Below are 16,006 nucleotides of genomic sequence, written 5' to 3' on the forward strand. Positions count from 1 at the left end.
CTTTTGGTTTTGTTAACTGTTTCCTTTGCTGTGCAAAAGCTTTTGATCTTGATGAAATCCCAATAGTTCATTTTTGCCCTTGCTTCCCTTGCCTTTGGCGATGTTCCTAGGAAGATGTTGCTGCGGCTGAAGTCGAAGAGGTTGCTGCCTGTGTTCTCCTCAAGGATTTTGATGGATTCCTTTCTCACGTTGAGGTCCTTCATCCATTTTGAGTCTATTTTCATGTGTGGTGTAAGGAAATGGTCCAATTTCATTTTTCTGCTTGTGGCTGTCCAGTTTTCCCAACACCATTTGTTGAAGAGGCTGTCTTTTTTCCATTGGCCATTCTTTCCTGCTTTTTTGAAGATTAGTTGACCATAGAGTGGAGTGTCTATTTCTGGGCTCTCTATCCTGTTCCATTAATCTATGTGTCTGCTTTTGTGCCAGTACCATGCTGTCTTGATGATGACAGCTTTGTAACAGAGCTTGAAGTCCGGAATTGTGATGCCACCAACTCTGGCTTTCTTTTTCAATATTCCTTTGGCTATTCGAGGTCTTTTCTGGTTCCATATAAATTTTAGGATGATTTGTTCCATTTCTTTGAAAAAAATGGATGGTACTTTGATAGGAATTGCATTAAATGTGTAGATTGCTTTAGGTAGCATAGACATTTTCACAATATTTATTCTTCCAATCCAGGAGCATGGAACATTTTTCCATTTCTTTGTGTCTTCCTCAATTTCTTTCATGAGAACTTTATAGTTTTCTGAGTATAGATTCTTAGCCTCTCTGGTTAGGTTTATTCCTAGGTATCTTATAGTTTTGGGTGCAATTGTAAATGAGATTGACTCCTTAATTTCTCTTTCTTCTGTCTTGTTGTTGGTGTAGAGAAATGCAACTGATTTCTGTGCCTTGATTTTATATCCTGACACTTTACTGAATTCCTGTACAAGTTCTAGCAGTTTTGGAGTGGCGTCTTTTCGGTTTTCCACATATAGTAACATATCATCTGCAAAGCGTGAGAGTTTCACTTCTTCTTTGCTGATTTGGATGCCTTTAATTTCCTTTTGTTGTCTGACTGCTGAGGCTAGGACTTCTAGTACTATGTTGAATAGCAGTGGTGATAATGGACATCCCAGCCGTGTTCCTGACCTTAGCGGAAAAGCTTTCAGTTTTTCTCCATTGAGAATGATATTTGCGGTGGGTTTTTCATAGATGGCTTTGATAATATTGAGGTATGTGCCCTCTATCCCTGCACTTTGAAGAGTTTTGATCAGGAAGGGATGCTACACTTTGTCAAATGCTTTTTCAGCATCTATTGAGAGTATCATATGGTTCTTGTTCTTTCTCTTATTAATGTATTGTATCACATTGATTGATTTGCGGATGTTGAACCAAACTTGCAGCCCTGGAATAAATCCCACTTGGTCGTGGTGAATAATCCTTTTAATGTACTGTTGAATCCTATTGGCTAGTATTTTGGCGAGAATTTTTGCATCTGTGTTCATCAAGGTCTGTAGTTCTCTTTTTTGATGGGATCCTTGTCTGGTTTTGGGATCAAGGTGATGCTGGCCTCATAAAATGAGTTTGGAAGTTTTCCTTCCATTTCTATTTTTTGGAACAGTTTCAGGAGAATAGGAATTAGTTCTTCTTTAAATGTTTGGTAGAATTCCCCCGGGAAGCCATCTGGCCCTGGGCTTTTGTTTGTTTGGAGATTTTTGATGACTGTTTCAATCTCCTTACTGGTTATGGGTCTGTTGAGGCTTTCTCTTTCTTCCTGGTTCAGTTGTGGTAGTTTATATGTCTCTAGGAATGCATCCATTTCTTCCAGATTGTCAAATTTGTTGGCGTAGAGTTGCTCATATATGTTCTTATAATTGTCTGTATTTCTTTGGTGTTCGTTGTGATCTCTCCTCTTTCATTCATGATTTTATTTATTTGGGTCCTTTCTCTTTTCTTTTTGATAAGTCTGGCCAGGGGTTTATCAATCTTATTAAATCTTTCAAAGAACCAGCTCCTAAGTTTCGTTGATTTGTTCTATTGTTTTTTTGGTTTCTATTTCATTGATTTCTGCTCTGATCTTTATGATTTCTCTTCTCCTGCTGGGTTTAGGGTTTCTTTCTTGTTCTTTCTCCAGCTCATTTAGGTGTAGGGTTAGGTTGTGTACCTGAGACCTTTCTTGTTTCTTGAGAAAGGCTTGTACCACTCTATATTTTCCTCTCAGGACTGCCTTTGTTGTGTCCCACAGATTCTGAACCATTGTGTTTTCATTATCATTTGTTTCCATGAATTTTTTCAATTCCTCTTTAATTTCCTGGTTGACCCATTCATTCTTTAGAAGGATGCTGTTTAGTCTCCATGTATTTGGGTTCTTTCCAAATTTCCTCTTGTGATTGAGTGCAAGCTTCAGAGCATTGTGGTCTGATAATATGCAGGGAATGATTCCAATCTTTTGATAACGGTTGAGACCTGATTTAGGACCGAGAATATGATCTATTCTGGAGAATGTTCCATGTGCACTAGAGAAGAATGTGTATTCTGTTGCTTTGGGATGAAATGTTCTGAATATATCTGTGATGTCCATCTGGTCCAGTGTGTCATTTAAGGCCTTGATTTCCTTGTTGATCTTTTGCTTGGATGATCTGTCCATTTCAGTGAGGGGAGTGTTAAAGTCCCCTACTATTATTGTATTATTGTCGATGTGTTTCTTTGATTTTGTTATTAATTGGTTTATATAGTTGGCTGCTCCCACGTTAGGGGCATAGATATTTAAAATTGTTAGATCTTCTTGTTGGACAGTTCCTTTGAGTATGATATAGTGTCCTTCCTCATCTCTTATTATAGTCTTTGGCTTAAAATCTAATTGATCTGATATAAGGATTGCCACTCCTGCTTTCTTCTGATGTCCATTAGCATGGTAAATTCTTTTCCACCCCCTCACTTTAAATCTGGAGGTGTCTTCGGGTTTAAGATGAGTTTCTTGTAGGCAACATATAGATGGGTTTTGTTTTTTTATCCATTCTGATACCCTGTGTCTTTTGATTGGGGCATTTAGCCCATTCACATTCAGGGTAACTATTGAGAGATATGAATTTAGTGCCATTGTATTGCCTGTAAAGTGACTGTTACTGTATATTGTCTCTGTTCCTTTCTGGTCTACTACTTTTAGGCTCTCTCTTTGCTTAGAGGACCCCTTTCAATATTTCCTGTAGAGCTGGTTTGGTGCTTGCAAATTCTTTCAGTTTTTGTTTGTCCTGGAAGGTTTTATCTCTCCTTCTATTTTCAATGATAGCCTAGCTGGATATAGTATTCTTGGCTGCATGTTTTTCTCGTTTTGTGCTCTGAATATATCATGCCAGTTCTTTCTGGCCTGCCAGGTCTCTGTGGATAAGTCTGCTGCCAATCTAATATTTTTACCATTGTATGTTACAGACTTCTTTTCCCAGGCTGCTTTCAGGATTTTCTCTTTGTCACTAAGACTTGTAAATTTTACTATTAGGTGACGGGGTGTGGACCTATTCTTGTTGATTTTTGGGGGTTCTCTACACCTCCTGAATTTTGACGCTTGTTCCCTTTGCCATATTAGGGACATTCTCTCCAACAATTCTCTCCAATATACCTTCTGCTCCCCTCTCTCTTTCTTCTTCTTCTGGAATCCCAATTATTCTAATGTTGTTTCGTCTTATGGTTTCACTTATCTCTCGAATTCTCCCCTTGTGGTCCAGTAGCTGTTTGTCCGTCTTTTGCTCAGCTTCTTTATTCTCTGTCATTTGGTCTTCTATATCACTAATTCTTTCTTCTGCCTCATTTATCCTAGCAGTGAGAGCCTCCATTTCTGATTGCACTTCATTAATAGATTTTTTATTTCAACTTGGTTAGATTTTAGTTCTTTTATTTCTCCAGAAAGGGCTTTTATATCTCCCGAGAGGGTTTCTCTAATATCTTCCATGCCTTTTTTGAGCCCGGCTAGAACCTTGAGAATCGTCATTCTGAAGTCTAGATCTGACATATTACCAATGTCTGTATTGATTAGGTCCATAGCCTTTGGTACCGCCTCTTGTTCTTTTATTGTGGTGAATTTTTCTGCCTTGTCATTTTGTCCAGATAAGAGTATAAGAAGGAGCAAGTAAAATACTAAAAGGGTGCAAAGACCCCAGGAAAATACGCTTTAACCAAATCAGAAGAGACCCCAAATCATGAGGGGGAGAAAGGGGATAAAAGAGGTTCAGAAAAAAAAAGAAACAATTAAAAAAAGAAAACAAATAAAGAAAAAATATAGAAAAGAAAAATACATATATATGTGTATAGTAGATAAACTAGTTAAAAAATGTTAAAAAAGAAAAGGGTAAAAGTTAAAAAAATTATGCAGAAGAAGAAAAAAATTTGAAAAAAATTTAAATGAACTGTATGACTAAAGAATCATGGGGAGAAAGCCATGAGTTCCGTGCTTTGCTTTCTCCTCCTCTGCAATTCTGCCGCTCTCCTTGGTATTGAACCTGCACTCCTTGGTAGGTGAACTTGGTCCTGGCTGGATTTCTTGTTGATCTTCTGGGGGAGAGGCCTTTTGCAGTGATTCTCAAGTGTCTTTGCCCCAGGAGGAATTGCACCACCCTTACCAGGGGCCCAGCTGAGTAATCTGCTCGGGTTTGCTATCAGGAGCTTTTGTTCCCTGAATGCTTTCCGTAGAGTTCCAGAGGATGGGAATGAAAATGGTGGCCTCCCAGTCTCCAGCCCAGAGGAGCCGAGAGCTTGGGGCCCCACTCCTCAGTGCACCCTCAGAGAATAGCGCCCAATTACTCCCATCTCCCTGGCCTCCAGCCGTGCTCCGAGCTCAACCGGTTCAAGGTAACCCCGAGCTGAGAGCTCACTCCTCGGCTCTGTCTCTGTAGCAGGCTTCCCCGTTCTAATACCTGCAAGCTCTGCGACACTCAGACACCCCTGATCCTTCTGTGACCCTGCGGGACCTGACGCCATGCTGACCCCGTGTGGGCCTCACCCTTATTTAGCCTCTGGAGTGATGTCCCTCAGTAGAACAGACTTTTTTTTTTTTTTTAGATTTTATTTATTTGACACAGAGAGAGAGATCACAAGTAGAGAGAGAGAGACGAGGAAGCAGGCTCCCTGCCTAGCAGAGAGCCTGATGTGGGACTTGATCCTAGAACCCTGAGATCAGGACCTGAGCTGAAGGCAGAGGCTTAACCCACTGAGCCACCCAGGCAGCCCCTGGAACAGACTTTTAAAAGTCCTGATTTTGTGCTCTGTTGCTCCGCCGCTTGCCGGGAGCCGGCCCCTTCCCCCACAGTCTATCTTTCTGTCGCTTTGGATTCACTTCTCCGCCAGTCCTACCTTTCAGAAAGTGGTTGATTTTCTCTTTCTAGCATTGCTGTTCTTCTTCTCTTCAATCTCCCATTGGATTTGTGGGTGTTTGCAATCTTTAGATAAGCTATCTAGCTGATCTCCTGCTACCTGAAGTAGTCTCAGCCTGCTACTTCTCTGCCATCTTGACTCCTCCCCCCCTCCCAAATATATTTTAATTTAGTACTGGCCATATTGTCTATAAATGTCTGAACAAAAAACTTGCCAAATATAGATTCATACTAGGTAGAATTAGTTTTCTAAAAATTGAAAAGCAATCACAAAAAATGAAACAATGACTGATGGACCTCTAATTACACTACAAATACAAAAATTCTTTTTTTTGTTTTTTTTTTTTGTTTGTTTTATTTATTGACTTCTGAGTTCACTCTACATCTATCTTGCTAATACAATCACTGCTATGTTGCTTTCATTTTAAAAACAAGGAACATACTTACATCTTTTCAATTGTATTTTGTACTCAGACCTTTTATTCAAACTGCTAAGATTATTATTCAATCATTACCATAATGGAAAGATATTTAGTATTCAAAGCTAGGATTGGTACTTTGGAGATATGTACACATGAACTTAAAAATATGAGCACAAACCAGATCTCTCATTACACACACACACATTCTACCTCAAGTGACTTGGTTCCCTACAAAAAAAATTTTTTTTCAATATGTACAAGCAAATTCAAGAACTGGTAATGTTTAGGGAATTGCTATGAATAATGTATAGATAATATAAACCATATTAGGACATGACATGGAAAAAGTTTTCCCAAAGTTGATTCTTTGACAATATTAAAATATTACCAAAGTACCATAATATTTTTTCAAATTTTACAGTATTTTTCTTTCAAAAACTACATATCACTTTCTACTAATAGTAAACATTTCTTATTTTTAGATGGGAATATATTCGGTATCCTGTATTTGGGGGGAAATAACCATGAGAATTACTGTAAAAATGATACAGATTATGATAAATCACCTTAGCAATTCTTCACTGGGGGAAAACAATACTGCAAACTGATTAAATATAGACATAGCGCAATTCCCAGATCCTCCACTTAGGAGATACATAATCCTGAACAACTTATTTACACCTTATAAGCTTCCATTTTCTTGTCTACAAGATGTGAAAAATCATACTTACATAACAGTGTTTCATAAACTAAATGTTAAGCTTAGGCTTTCTAAGATCTGGGGCAAAGGAGACTTCTGAAAGGATGGGGAAAAATGTGCTTTCTACAGCTAGCAAGTCAGAAAAAAGACTAATTCTCAGAGAATAAGACTTCTGGAGAAGAGAGCTGAAGTAGTATTTTTGTGAATAAGAATGAGGATACAAGAATGGAAGTCTGGCCTAAAACAAGTATCGTTAAATATTGGGGAAAAAAAATAACTCCTCTCAAATGAGAAATATTTGCTTCAGCACCAGATCATGATAGCTGGATAAGAGAAAGTAGTACCAGAGAGAACAACCTAGGCTTGTGAAGAGTAAGTGAATTTTAAGAACCTTGTATTTTACATGAAGCAGAAAGGATATGAGGATGTTATAATCAGACAGACTTGACATGAATGCTATCTTGGTCATGTATTTAATGGATCGTGGTAGTAAACTTACATAGAATGTATGACATTCAGTTTACCTGCTAAATTATTTGCATAGGGTTGTTTTGAAGAGCCAGACAAAAGGGGAAAATATATAAATTCATATACATACATGGTGATCATCTCATAATATTAATCAAATAAAATGATAGTCATTTTATAGTCACTCTCAACCTCAACCTGTCTACCCTTAAAGTTCATGTAGCTCTGTGATATCACAATCCAGAGAGTAGGTATCTCTTCCTCTCAAACTGTTCCAAAAGATAGAAATGGAAGAAAAACTTCCAAACTCATTCTATGAAGCCAGTATTACCTTGATTCCAAAACAAGAAAAAGACCCCACTTAAAAGGAAAATTACAGGCCAATATCCGTGATGAACATGGATGTAAAAATCCTCAATAAAATACTAGCAAATTGAATTCAACAGGACATTAAAAGAATTATTCCCACAGTCAAGTGGGATTTATTCCTGAGCTGCAGAGGTGGTTCAATATTTGCAAATCAATCAACATGATACATCATATTAATAAAAGAAAGGATGAGAAACATATGTTCCTCTCAATAGATGCAGAAATAGCATTTGACGAAATACAGCATCCATTCCTGATAAAACCCTCAACGGAGTAGGGTTAGATGTAACGTATCTCAACATCATAAAAGTCATATATGAAAGATCCACAGCTAATATCATCCTCAATAGGGAAAAACTGAGAGCCTTTTCACTATAGTCAGGAACAAGACAAGGGTGTCCACTCTCATCATTACTATTTAAGTACTGGAAGTCTTAGCCTCAGCAATCAGGCAACAAAAAGCAATAAAAGGCATCCAAACAGTCAAGGAAGAAATCAAACTTCACCATTTGCAGACATGATACTCTATTTTAAAAAACTAACAGACTCCACCAAAAAATTGCTAAAACTAATACATGAATTTAGCAAAGTTGCAGGATATAAAATCAATGTGAAGATATCTGCTGCATTTCTACACACCAATAAAAGCAGCAGAAAAAGAATCAAGGAATTGATCCCATTTGCAATTGAACCAAAAACAATAGATACTTAGGAATAAACCTAACTAAAGAGGTAAAAGATCTGTACTCTGAAAACTGTTAAGACACTTATGAAAAAAATTGAAGAGGACACAAAGAAATGGAAAAGCCCCTCCTTCCTCATGCCTGGGAAAAGCAAATATTGTTATAGTGTCTATAGTACCCAAAGCAATTTATACATTAAATGCAATCCCTATATAAATATCACCAGCATTTTTCACAGAGATAGCACCAACAATCCAAAAATTTTTATGGAACCACAAAAGATCCCAAATTGCCAAAGCAATCCTGAAAAAGAAAAACAAAACTGGAAGAATTACAATTCTGAATTTCAAGCTGTATTACAAAGATATAATTATCAAGACAGTATGATACTGACATAATGACAGAGACATAGATCAATGGAACAGAACAGAGAACACAGAAATGGATTCACAAGTATATGGTCAACTAATCTTCAACAAAGCCAGAAAGAATATCCCATGGAAAAAAGACAGAAAGACAGTCTCTTCAACAAATGGTGCTAAGAAAACTGGAAAGCGATATGCAGAAGAATAAAACTGGGTCAGTTTCTTACACCATACTTACACCAAAAGTAAACTCAAAATGGCTGAAATACCTAAATGTGAGACAGGAAACCATCAAAATTCTAGTGGAGAATATAGGCAGAAGCCTCTTTGACCTTATCCACAGCAACTTCTTACTAGACACAGCTCCAGAGGCAAGGGAAACAAAAGCAAAAATAAACTACTGGGACTTCATCAAGATAAAAAGCTTCTTCACAGTGAAGAAAACAATCAATATAACTAAAAGGTAGTTAACAGAATGGGAGAAGATATGCAAATATCATATCTGGTAAAGGGTTAGTATACAAAATCTATTAAAAATTTTTTAATTAAATACCCAAACACAAATAATCCAGAAGATATGGGCAGAAGATATGAATAGACAATTTTCCAAAGAAGACAAATGGATGGCTAACAGACACATGAAAGGATATTCAATATCACTGATCATTAGGGAAATACAAATCAAAATCACAATGAGATACCATCTCATACCTGTCAGGATGGCTAAAGTCAACAACACAGGAAACAATAGGTGTTGGTGAGGATGCAAAGAAGGGGGAGCCCTCTTGCACTATTGGTGGGAATGCAAACTGGTGTAGCCACTCTGGAGAACAATTTGGAGATTCCCCAAAAAGTTAAAAATAGAACTACCCTATGATCCTGCAATTGCACTTGAGGTATTTATCCAAAAGATAAAAAAATACAGATTTGAAAGGGTACATGGACCCTGAAGTTTATAGCAGCATTGTCAACAATAGTCAAAATATAGAGAGAGCCCAAATGTCCATTGACTGATGAATGGATAAAGAAGATGTGGTATATAGATAGATATAGATATAGATATATAGATATAATGGAATATTACTCAGCCATCAAAAAGAATGAAATCTTGCCATTTGCAATGGCATGGATGGAGCTAGAGTGTATTATGCTAAGTGAAATACGTCAGCCTAAAAAAGACAAATACCATATGATTTCATTCATATGTAGAATTTAAGAAAGAAAACAGATGAACATATGGGAAGGGGGAAAAAAGAGATGGAAATAAACCATAAGAGACTTTTTTTTTTCTGGGTTATGGAAGTAAGTTTATTACAAAGGTGAGAAAACAACTCCACTTGGCACCCTCATCCCTATTGTTAAGGAAGATTTTCTCCAGGAAGCACCTGATTAAATGCTTGATATTGCTCTTATAAAAACAGTTTTCTTTCTGGACCATGCAGAGATTAAGTTATATGATAAATCATGAAATTTTATTTTTTGAGTCCTAATATGCATAAATCTAAACTTTAGGCTTTTCTGGGTATGGGCTTCATTTGCTAAGGATAATTATTTCTCTATGATACAGACATGTATGGATGTACCAATCATTAATCTTTACAGACCTATAGAAATAACAGTGAGTATTCACAAAAGATGATTATTGAAAAACATTATTTGACTTTTTAAAAATGCAAATGAAAATTTTGTCTCAGTAACAACCAAATGACAGTGAATTCCAAATTATTTTTTTAATTTTTAGGTTTTTACAATTTAAATTCAATTAATTAACATATAATGTATTATTGGTTTCAAAGTTAGAGGTCAGTGATTCATCAGTCTTATGTAATACCCAGTACTCATTACAACACATGCCCGCCTTAATGTCCAACACCCAGTTATTCCATCCTCCCCAGCAACCCTCAGTTTGTTTCCCATGATTAAGAGCAAACCATAAGAGACTCTTAACAATAGAGAACAAATTGAGGGTTGATGAAGGGAGGTAGTCAGGGGCATTGGCTAGATGGGTGATGAACATTAAAGGAGGGCACTTGTTATGATGAGCAGTGGATGTTGTATGTAAGTGATGAATCACTGAATTCTCCTCCAGAAACCAATATTGGATTGTATGTTAATTAACTAAAGTTGAAATGCAAAAATAGTAAAAGGGATCTTTGTAAATAAATCAAAATCTCATTTTGAAATGAGAATTCCATGCAGTGATCACACAGTTTTGGTGAATGATGACAAGAAATGTCACCACAAATACAGATATTCCCCAAATCTAGGGATTTTTCAGTCAGGTCCTAGGCTAACTTCATTGTTTTTTGTTTTTTGGTTTGTGGGATTGTTTTGTTTTGTTTTGTTTTTTGTGTGGGTTTTTTTTTTGGCCTTTCCTTCTCTGTGTCTAAGTCCCAGAGAGTTGGTCCATTTGCCTCTCTCCTCATAGCAACCAACAGATACTTTTTAAGATGCCATTGTGCACAACAGATCTCTAGAGGATACAGTATTCCTAACTTCTGCTCTTTTTAAAACAATAGTTTTTATTGCTAGTAACATCAGGCAAATGGAAAGGAGGCTAAACATAATTAAAAGATAATCGGGGAGTTACAAACTTACAACAACAAACATTTGCAGCAATAGTTGTCTCTGGTCTTTATTGAAAGGCTAATGGAGTTTGAAGGCTAAAGGCTGTTCTTTCTACTTGCTTTTATTTATGTTTGTGTTAGTTAATTCTTTAGTCTTGCTCAAAGAACTTTTCTATTTTTTACTATTTCAGTTTTGGTACTTTGTAAGTTTCTAGGAATTTGTCCATGTCTTCCAGATTACCCAGTTTGTTTCATATAATTTTTCATAGTGTTCTCTTATAGTTGTTTTTATTTCTGTGGTATTGATTGTGATTGCTCCTCTTTTATTCATAATTTTATCTATTTGGGTCCTTTTTCTTTTCCTTTTAATAAGTCTGGCTAGGGGTTTTTCAATTTGATTAGTTTTTCTAAAGAACAAATTCTTAGTTTCATTCATCTGTTCTACTTTTTCTATATCATTTATTTCTGCTCTAATATTTATTAGTAATTTTCCTTCTTCTGATGCCTTTAGGCTTTATTTCCTGTTCCTTTTCTAGCTCCTTTAGGTGTAAGGTTAAGTTGTGTATTGAGACTTTTCTTGCTTCTGCCGGTACACCTATATTGCTATATACTTCCCTCTGAGGACTGCCTTTCCTGCAAACCAAAGGTTTTGGACTGCCATATTATCATTTTCATTGGCTTCCATGTTTGTTGTTGTTGTTGTTAATATCTTCTTTAATTTCCTAGTTAACCCATTCATTCTTTAGTAGGATGTTCTTTAACCGCCATATATTTGAGGTCTTTCCAATGTTTTTTTTCTTGTGGTTGACTTCACATTCATAGTGTTGTGGTCTGAAAATATTCATGGTATGACCTCAGTCCTTTTGTACTTGTTGAGGGCAGATTTGTGACCCAGTGTGTGACCTGTTCTGGAGAATGTTCCATGTGCACTTGAAAAGAATGTATATTCTACTTTAGGATAAAATGTTCTGACTATATCTATTAAGTCTTTCCAGTCCAGTGTGCTATTCAAAGCCATTGTCTCCTTTTCGATTTTCTCCTTAGATGATCTATCCACTGATGCAAGTGGGGTATAAAAGTCCTCTATTATTACTATATTATTATCAGTGAGTTCCTTTATGTTTATTATTAATTTATTTATATATTTGGGTGCCCCCAAGTTGGGAGCATAAATATTTACAATTGTTAGGTCTTCTTGATGGATAGATCCCTTAATTATAATATAATGCCCTTCATCCCTTGTTATAGTCTTTAAAATCTGGTTTGACTGATGTAAGCATGGCTACTCGGGCTTTCTTTTGACACCATTAGCATGATAAATGGCTACTCATATCCTCACTTTCAATCTGTGGTGTGTCTTTAGGTTTAAAATGAATCTCTTTTAGGCAGCAAATACATGGAGAAAAATCCATTTTATAATTGCTTTCCATTCCTTTTCTATATGTCTAAACCTAACAAAGCTAAATCGGAGTTGCCCTGCTGCTAGTAGGGACGCCAGATGCGTGGAGAAATTTTGTCCATCATAACTTATGGGACTTCACAATTCTTAGTCATTTGCACATTTGGAAAATAACTTTCTCCAAAAGATTACAGTTTCTTCAAGGGCATTTTTGTTTCTCTAACTTTGTTCTCAAATTACTTTTAAAACTATCTTGTTAAACAGTCATTCCAATTCCACTTGAGCTTGGGTTATTTTCCATTATTTTAATGATTTATATATGCTAAACAACCTTGCCAGAGGAGAACACCTACAGAGTTCAACCACCAATTTAATATACTTTAAATACATTAAGCTTTATATGTAAACAAGCTATTTCCATCTTACTCGGTTTCATAGATTTTAAAAATCATGCCCTATTATGGTAAAGATGTAATCTCAGGAATTTAAAGGAATATCAAAGGCTTAACAATCAAAACTATATTTTCTAATACTGTCTTGAATAGAATATATTAAATCAATATCTTTATCATTTATTCATATGGAAAGCTATTCTTGCAATATCATATTAGCTATCTTCCAAGCTCTACCTATATCTATAGATATGCAGATGGAAAAAATGGATATAAAGAGATAGAGATAAAGATTTATGTGAAATGACACAAGATATCCTTTATTTCAAATGTTATCTCTAAACAGAGTGGTTAGCAGAGGGGAAGTGGGGGGGGGGGATTAAATAGGTAATAGAGATTAAGGAGTGTACCTGTGTGATGAACACTGGGTGTTGTATGGAAGTGTTGAATCACTATATTGTACAATGGAAACTAATATAACACTGTATGTTAACTGGGTTTTTTTTAAAGATTTATTTATTTATTTTAGAGAGAGAAAGAAAGAGAGCACAAGCAGGAGGAGCAGAGGGAGAAGGAGAGAGCATCCCTATGCAGGGGGGCTCAATCTCATAACATTGAGATCATAACCTGAGCTGAAATAAAGTCAGATGCTCAACCGACTATGCCACCCAGGTGTTCCTAACTAACTGGAATTTAAACAAAAACTTTAAAATATATATAGTTGAAAGCAGGGGGAAAAATATCTCTAAAATCTTCTATACCCATGCTACCTAAGTGTACAGGAAATGATTTCAGATCCTCAAATGGTCAGTAGCAGGAAATAAACTATGCAGTGGAAGCTACCTTGTTTCAACTTCTAGGTTATATACAAGGGTCAAATAAAGATTTATAGAAGTTACTATTAAAGAGTGAACACAGATTACCTAGTGATTATTAAGAACCTAAAATGTGTTGTATCCAGGTCAGTATAACATATGTGTGTGAGGCTATAACTGAAGATCTTAACTTTGACTCATTTGCTCTCCAGCTCATTTAAAAGTCCACTGCCTTCAGCTCGGGTCATGATCGCAGGGTCCTGTGATCCAGTCCCCTATAGGGTTCCTTGCTCAGCAGGGAGCTTGCTTCTCCCTCTGCCTGCCACTCCCTCTGCTTGTGCTCTCTCTCTGATAAATAAGTAAGTAAGTAAATAAATAAATAAATAAATAAATAAATAAAATCTAAAAAAAAAAAATGTCCAGCTGAGAGAAACTATATAAAGGACAATATCCCAAGGACATACTTCACATCTATTCCTTTAGCTATTATAATCTATTTGAATCAAGCATTATATATATATCTAGAGCTCAGTAGCTCATACCCTTGCAGAAATGCTTTTATCAAGTTTAAGCTTACTGTAGAGTCTTTGTTTCTAATTGAAAGTTTATATAAATAATTCCTACATGAAATAAAGTTCTGAAGGTTGTTCACTTGGTGGTGAAAGACTGTCAATTACTTTGAGAAAACCGGTGCATTGTCAGGGGAATGACAAATGCGTGCCTGCATTTATTCATTGCTTTTATCTTTATCATCTATATCATTACACAATTTAAAGTTAAATCACCTGAAAACATTTATTTCTTTTGAATAGCTAGCATGTTTACTCTGGACACCGAGGATTAGTGTGTTTATGATGTTTGCTACACTTTCTAGATTTCTAACAAGATTTAACATATATCACTAAAAAAATGCTTATTCTATTTTAATCACTTTTTGGAAATAGAGAAGTACATATTATGAATGAAATTCTAATATTTAAATGAGGATGTTTATTCAAAAATTTTGAGCACATATAGAATACACACATTTTAAAATTTGACTTGGGGGCATGAAAAAGCATGTCTCATGATAAGTTCCAAAACGTTTATAATTAACAAGGGTCAGAACTGTGCGTGAAATCTTAACTGCAGTATTAAATATACATTGTATATTATGAACTGTATTAAAATTTTTAAAAAGTTTTATTCTTTGGATTTTAGTTTATATATCTCCTTGTTTTAGCATTCCTGAGGTATTTTTACATATAAAGACTCAGTATGACCAAAATGAAGGTTTTTCAATGGAAAATGTGAATAACTAAAGCACTAATTTTTTTTTGTTTTGTTTTGTTTTTTTTTGTTAAAGCACTAATTTTATCAGTATTTAATTTCTGTCTTGGAATCCACAGTACCCAGTCTTTAAAGATAATCCAATAACATAGGTGGAGAGTGGTAAAGAGTATATTATTTTAGTCAATTTTGTTATCTCTTAAGATAATTATTTCATAACAATAACATAAATTATTAAAATTAGAGATAATATTCCTGCTCTAATAAAAATTATATCTCTCAGAATTGCAAGCATATCAAGAGTATTTTGTTTTGGGGCTCCTGGGTGGCTCAGTTGGTTAAGCAACTGCCTTCTACTCAGGTCATGATCCTGGAGTCCGGGATCGAGTCCCACATGGGGCTCTCTGATCGCCAGAGAGTCTGTTTCTCCCACTGTCCTCTCTCCTCTCATGTTCTCTCTCTCTCTCTCTAAAATAAATAAATAAAATCTTTAAAAAAAAAAAAAAGAGTATTTTGTTTTATCCTAAAACCAGTCTTCTATGACAATTATATCAAAAGGTCATATGAAATAACTATCTTGTATTTGTATACAGAAAATAACTTTTTATAATTGGTTATATAGTTTCAGATGAAGTATGAAGAAAATAGAATTTTAGGTCTTATCTTATGAACTGATGCTCTTACTGAGATAGATTTTTAAATCTTTTTTTTTTTTTAAGATTTTATTTATTTATTTGACAGACAGAGATCACAAGTAGGCAGAGAGGCAGGCAGAGAGAGAGGCGGAAGCAGGCTCCCTGCCGAGCAGAGAGCCCGATGCGGGGCTTGATCCCAGGTCCCTGGGATCATGACCTGAGCTGAAGGCAGAGGTTTTAACCCACTGAGCCACCCAGGCGCCCCTCTAGTCCCACTTATTGACAAGACTGTCTTTCCCACTGAATTTCAGTGGTGCCCTTGTTTTCCAATCAATTTCTACAAAAAATAATCTTCCTGGGATTTTGATTGGGATTGCAGTTAAGCATGTGTTCCATTTACTTACCCCCATAATCTCAGCAATATGAGACTTCCAATTCTATAACATGGTATATTACTTGATTGATATATATATCTTTAATTTCTCTTCTTGAATATATATATATATATATATATATTTTTTTTTTTTTTAATTTTATTTATTTATTTGACAGACAGAGATCACAAGTAGGCAGAGAG

At 35.7% G+C, this 16,006-nt stretch overlaps 1 protein-coding gene across 1 annotated transcript in view; it reads right to left on the minus strand.

Annotated features, from left to right (window-relative positions):
- Positions 1–16,006, minus strand: part of LOC111153705 (coiled-coil serine rich protein 1) — a 1,387,597-nt gene that overhangs the window by 504,501 nt on the left and 867,090 nt on the right. The window lies entirely within an intron of this gene.

This window comes from Enhydra lutris, unplaced genomic scaffold (genome assembly GCF_002288905.1).
Source record: "Enhydra lutris kenyoni isolate GAN:26980312 unplaced genomic scaffold, ASM228890v2 scaffoldscaffold3, whole genome shotgun sequence".
Classification (NCBI taxonomy): domain Eukaryota; kingdom Metazoa; phylum Chordata; class Mammalia; order Carnivora; family Mustelidae; genus Enhydra; species Enhydra lutris.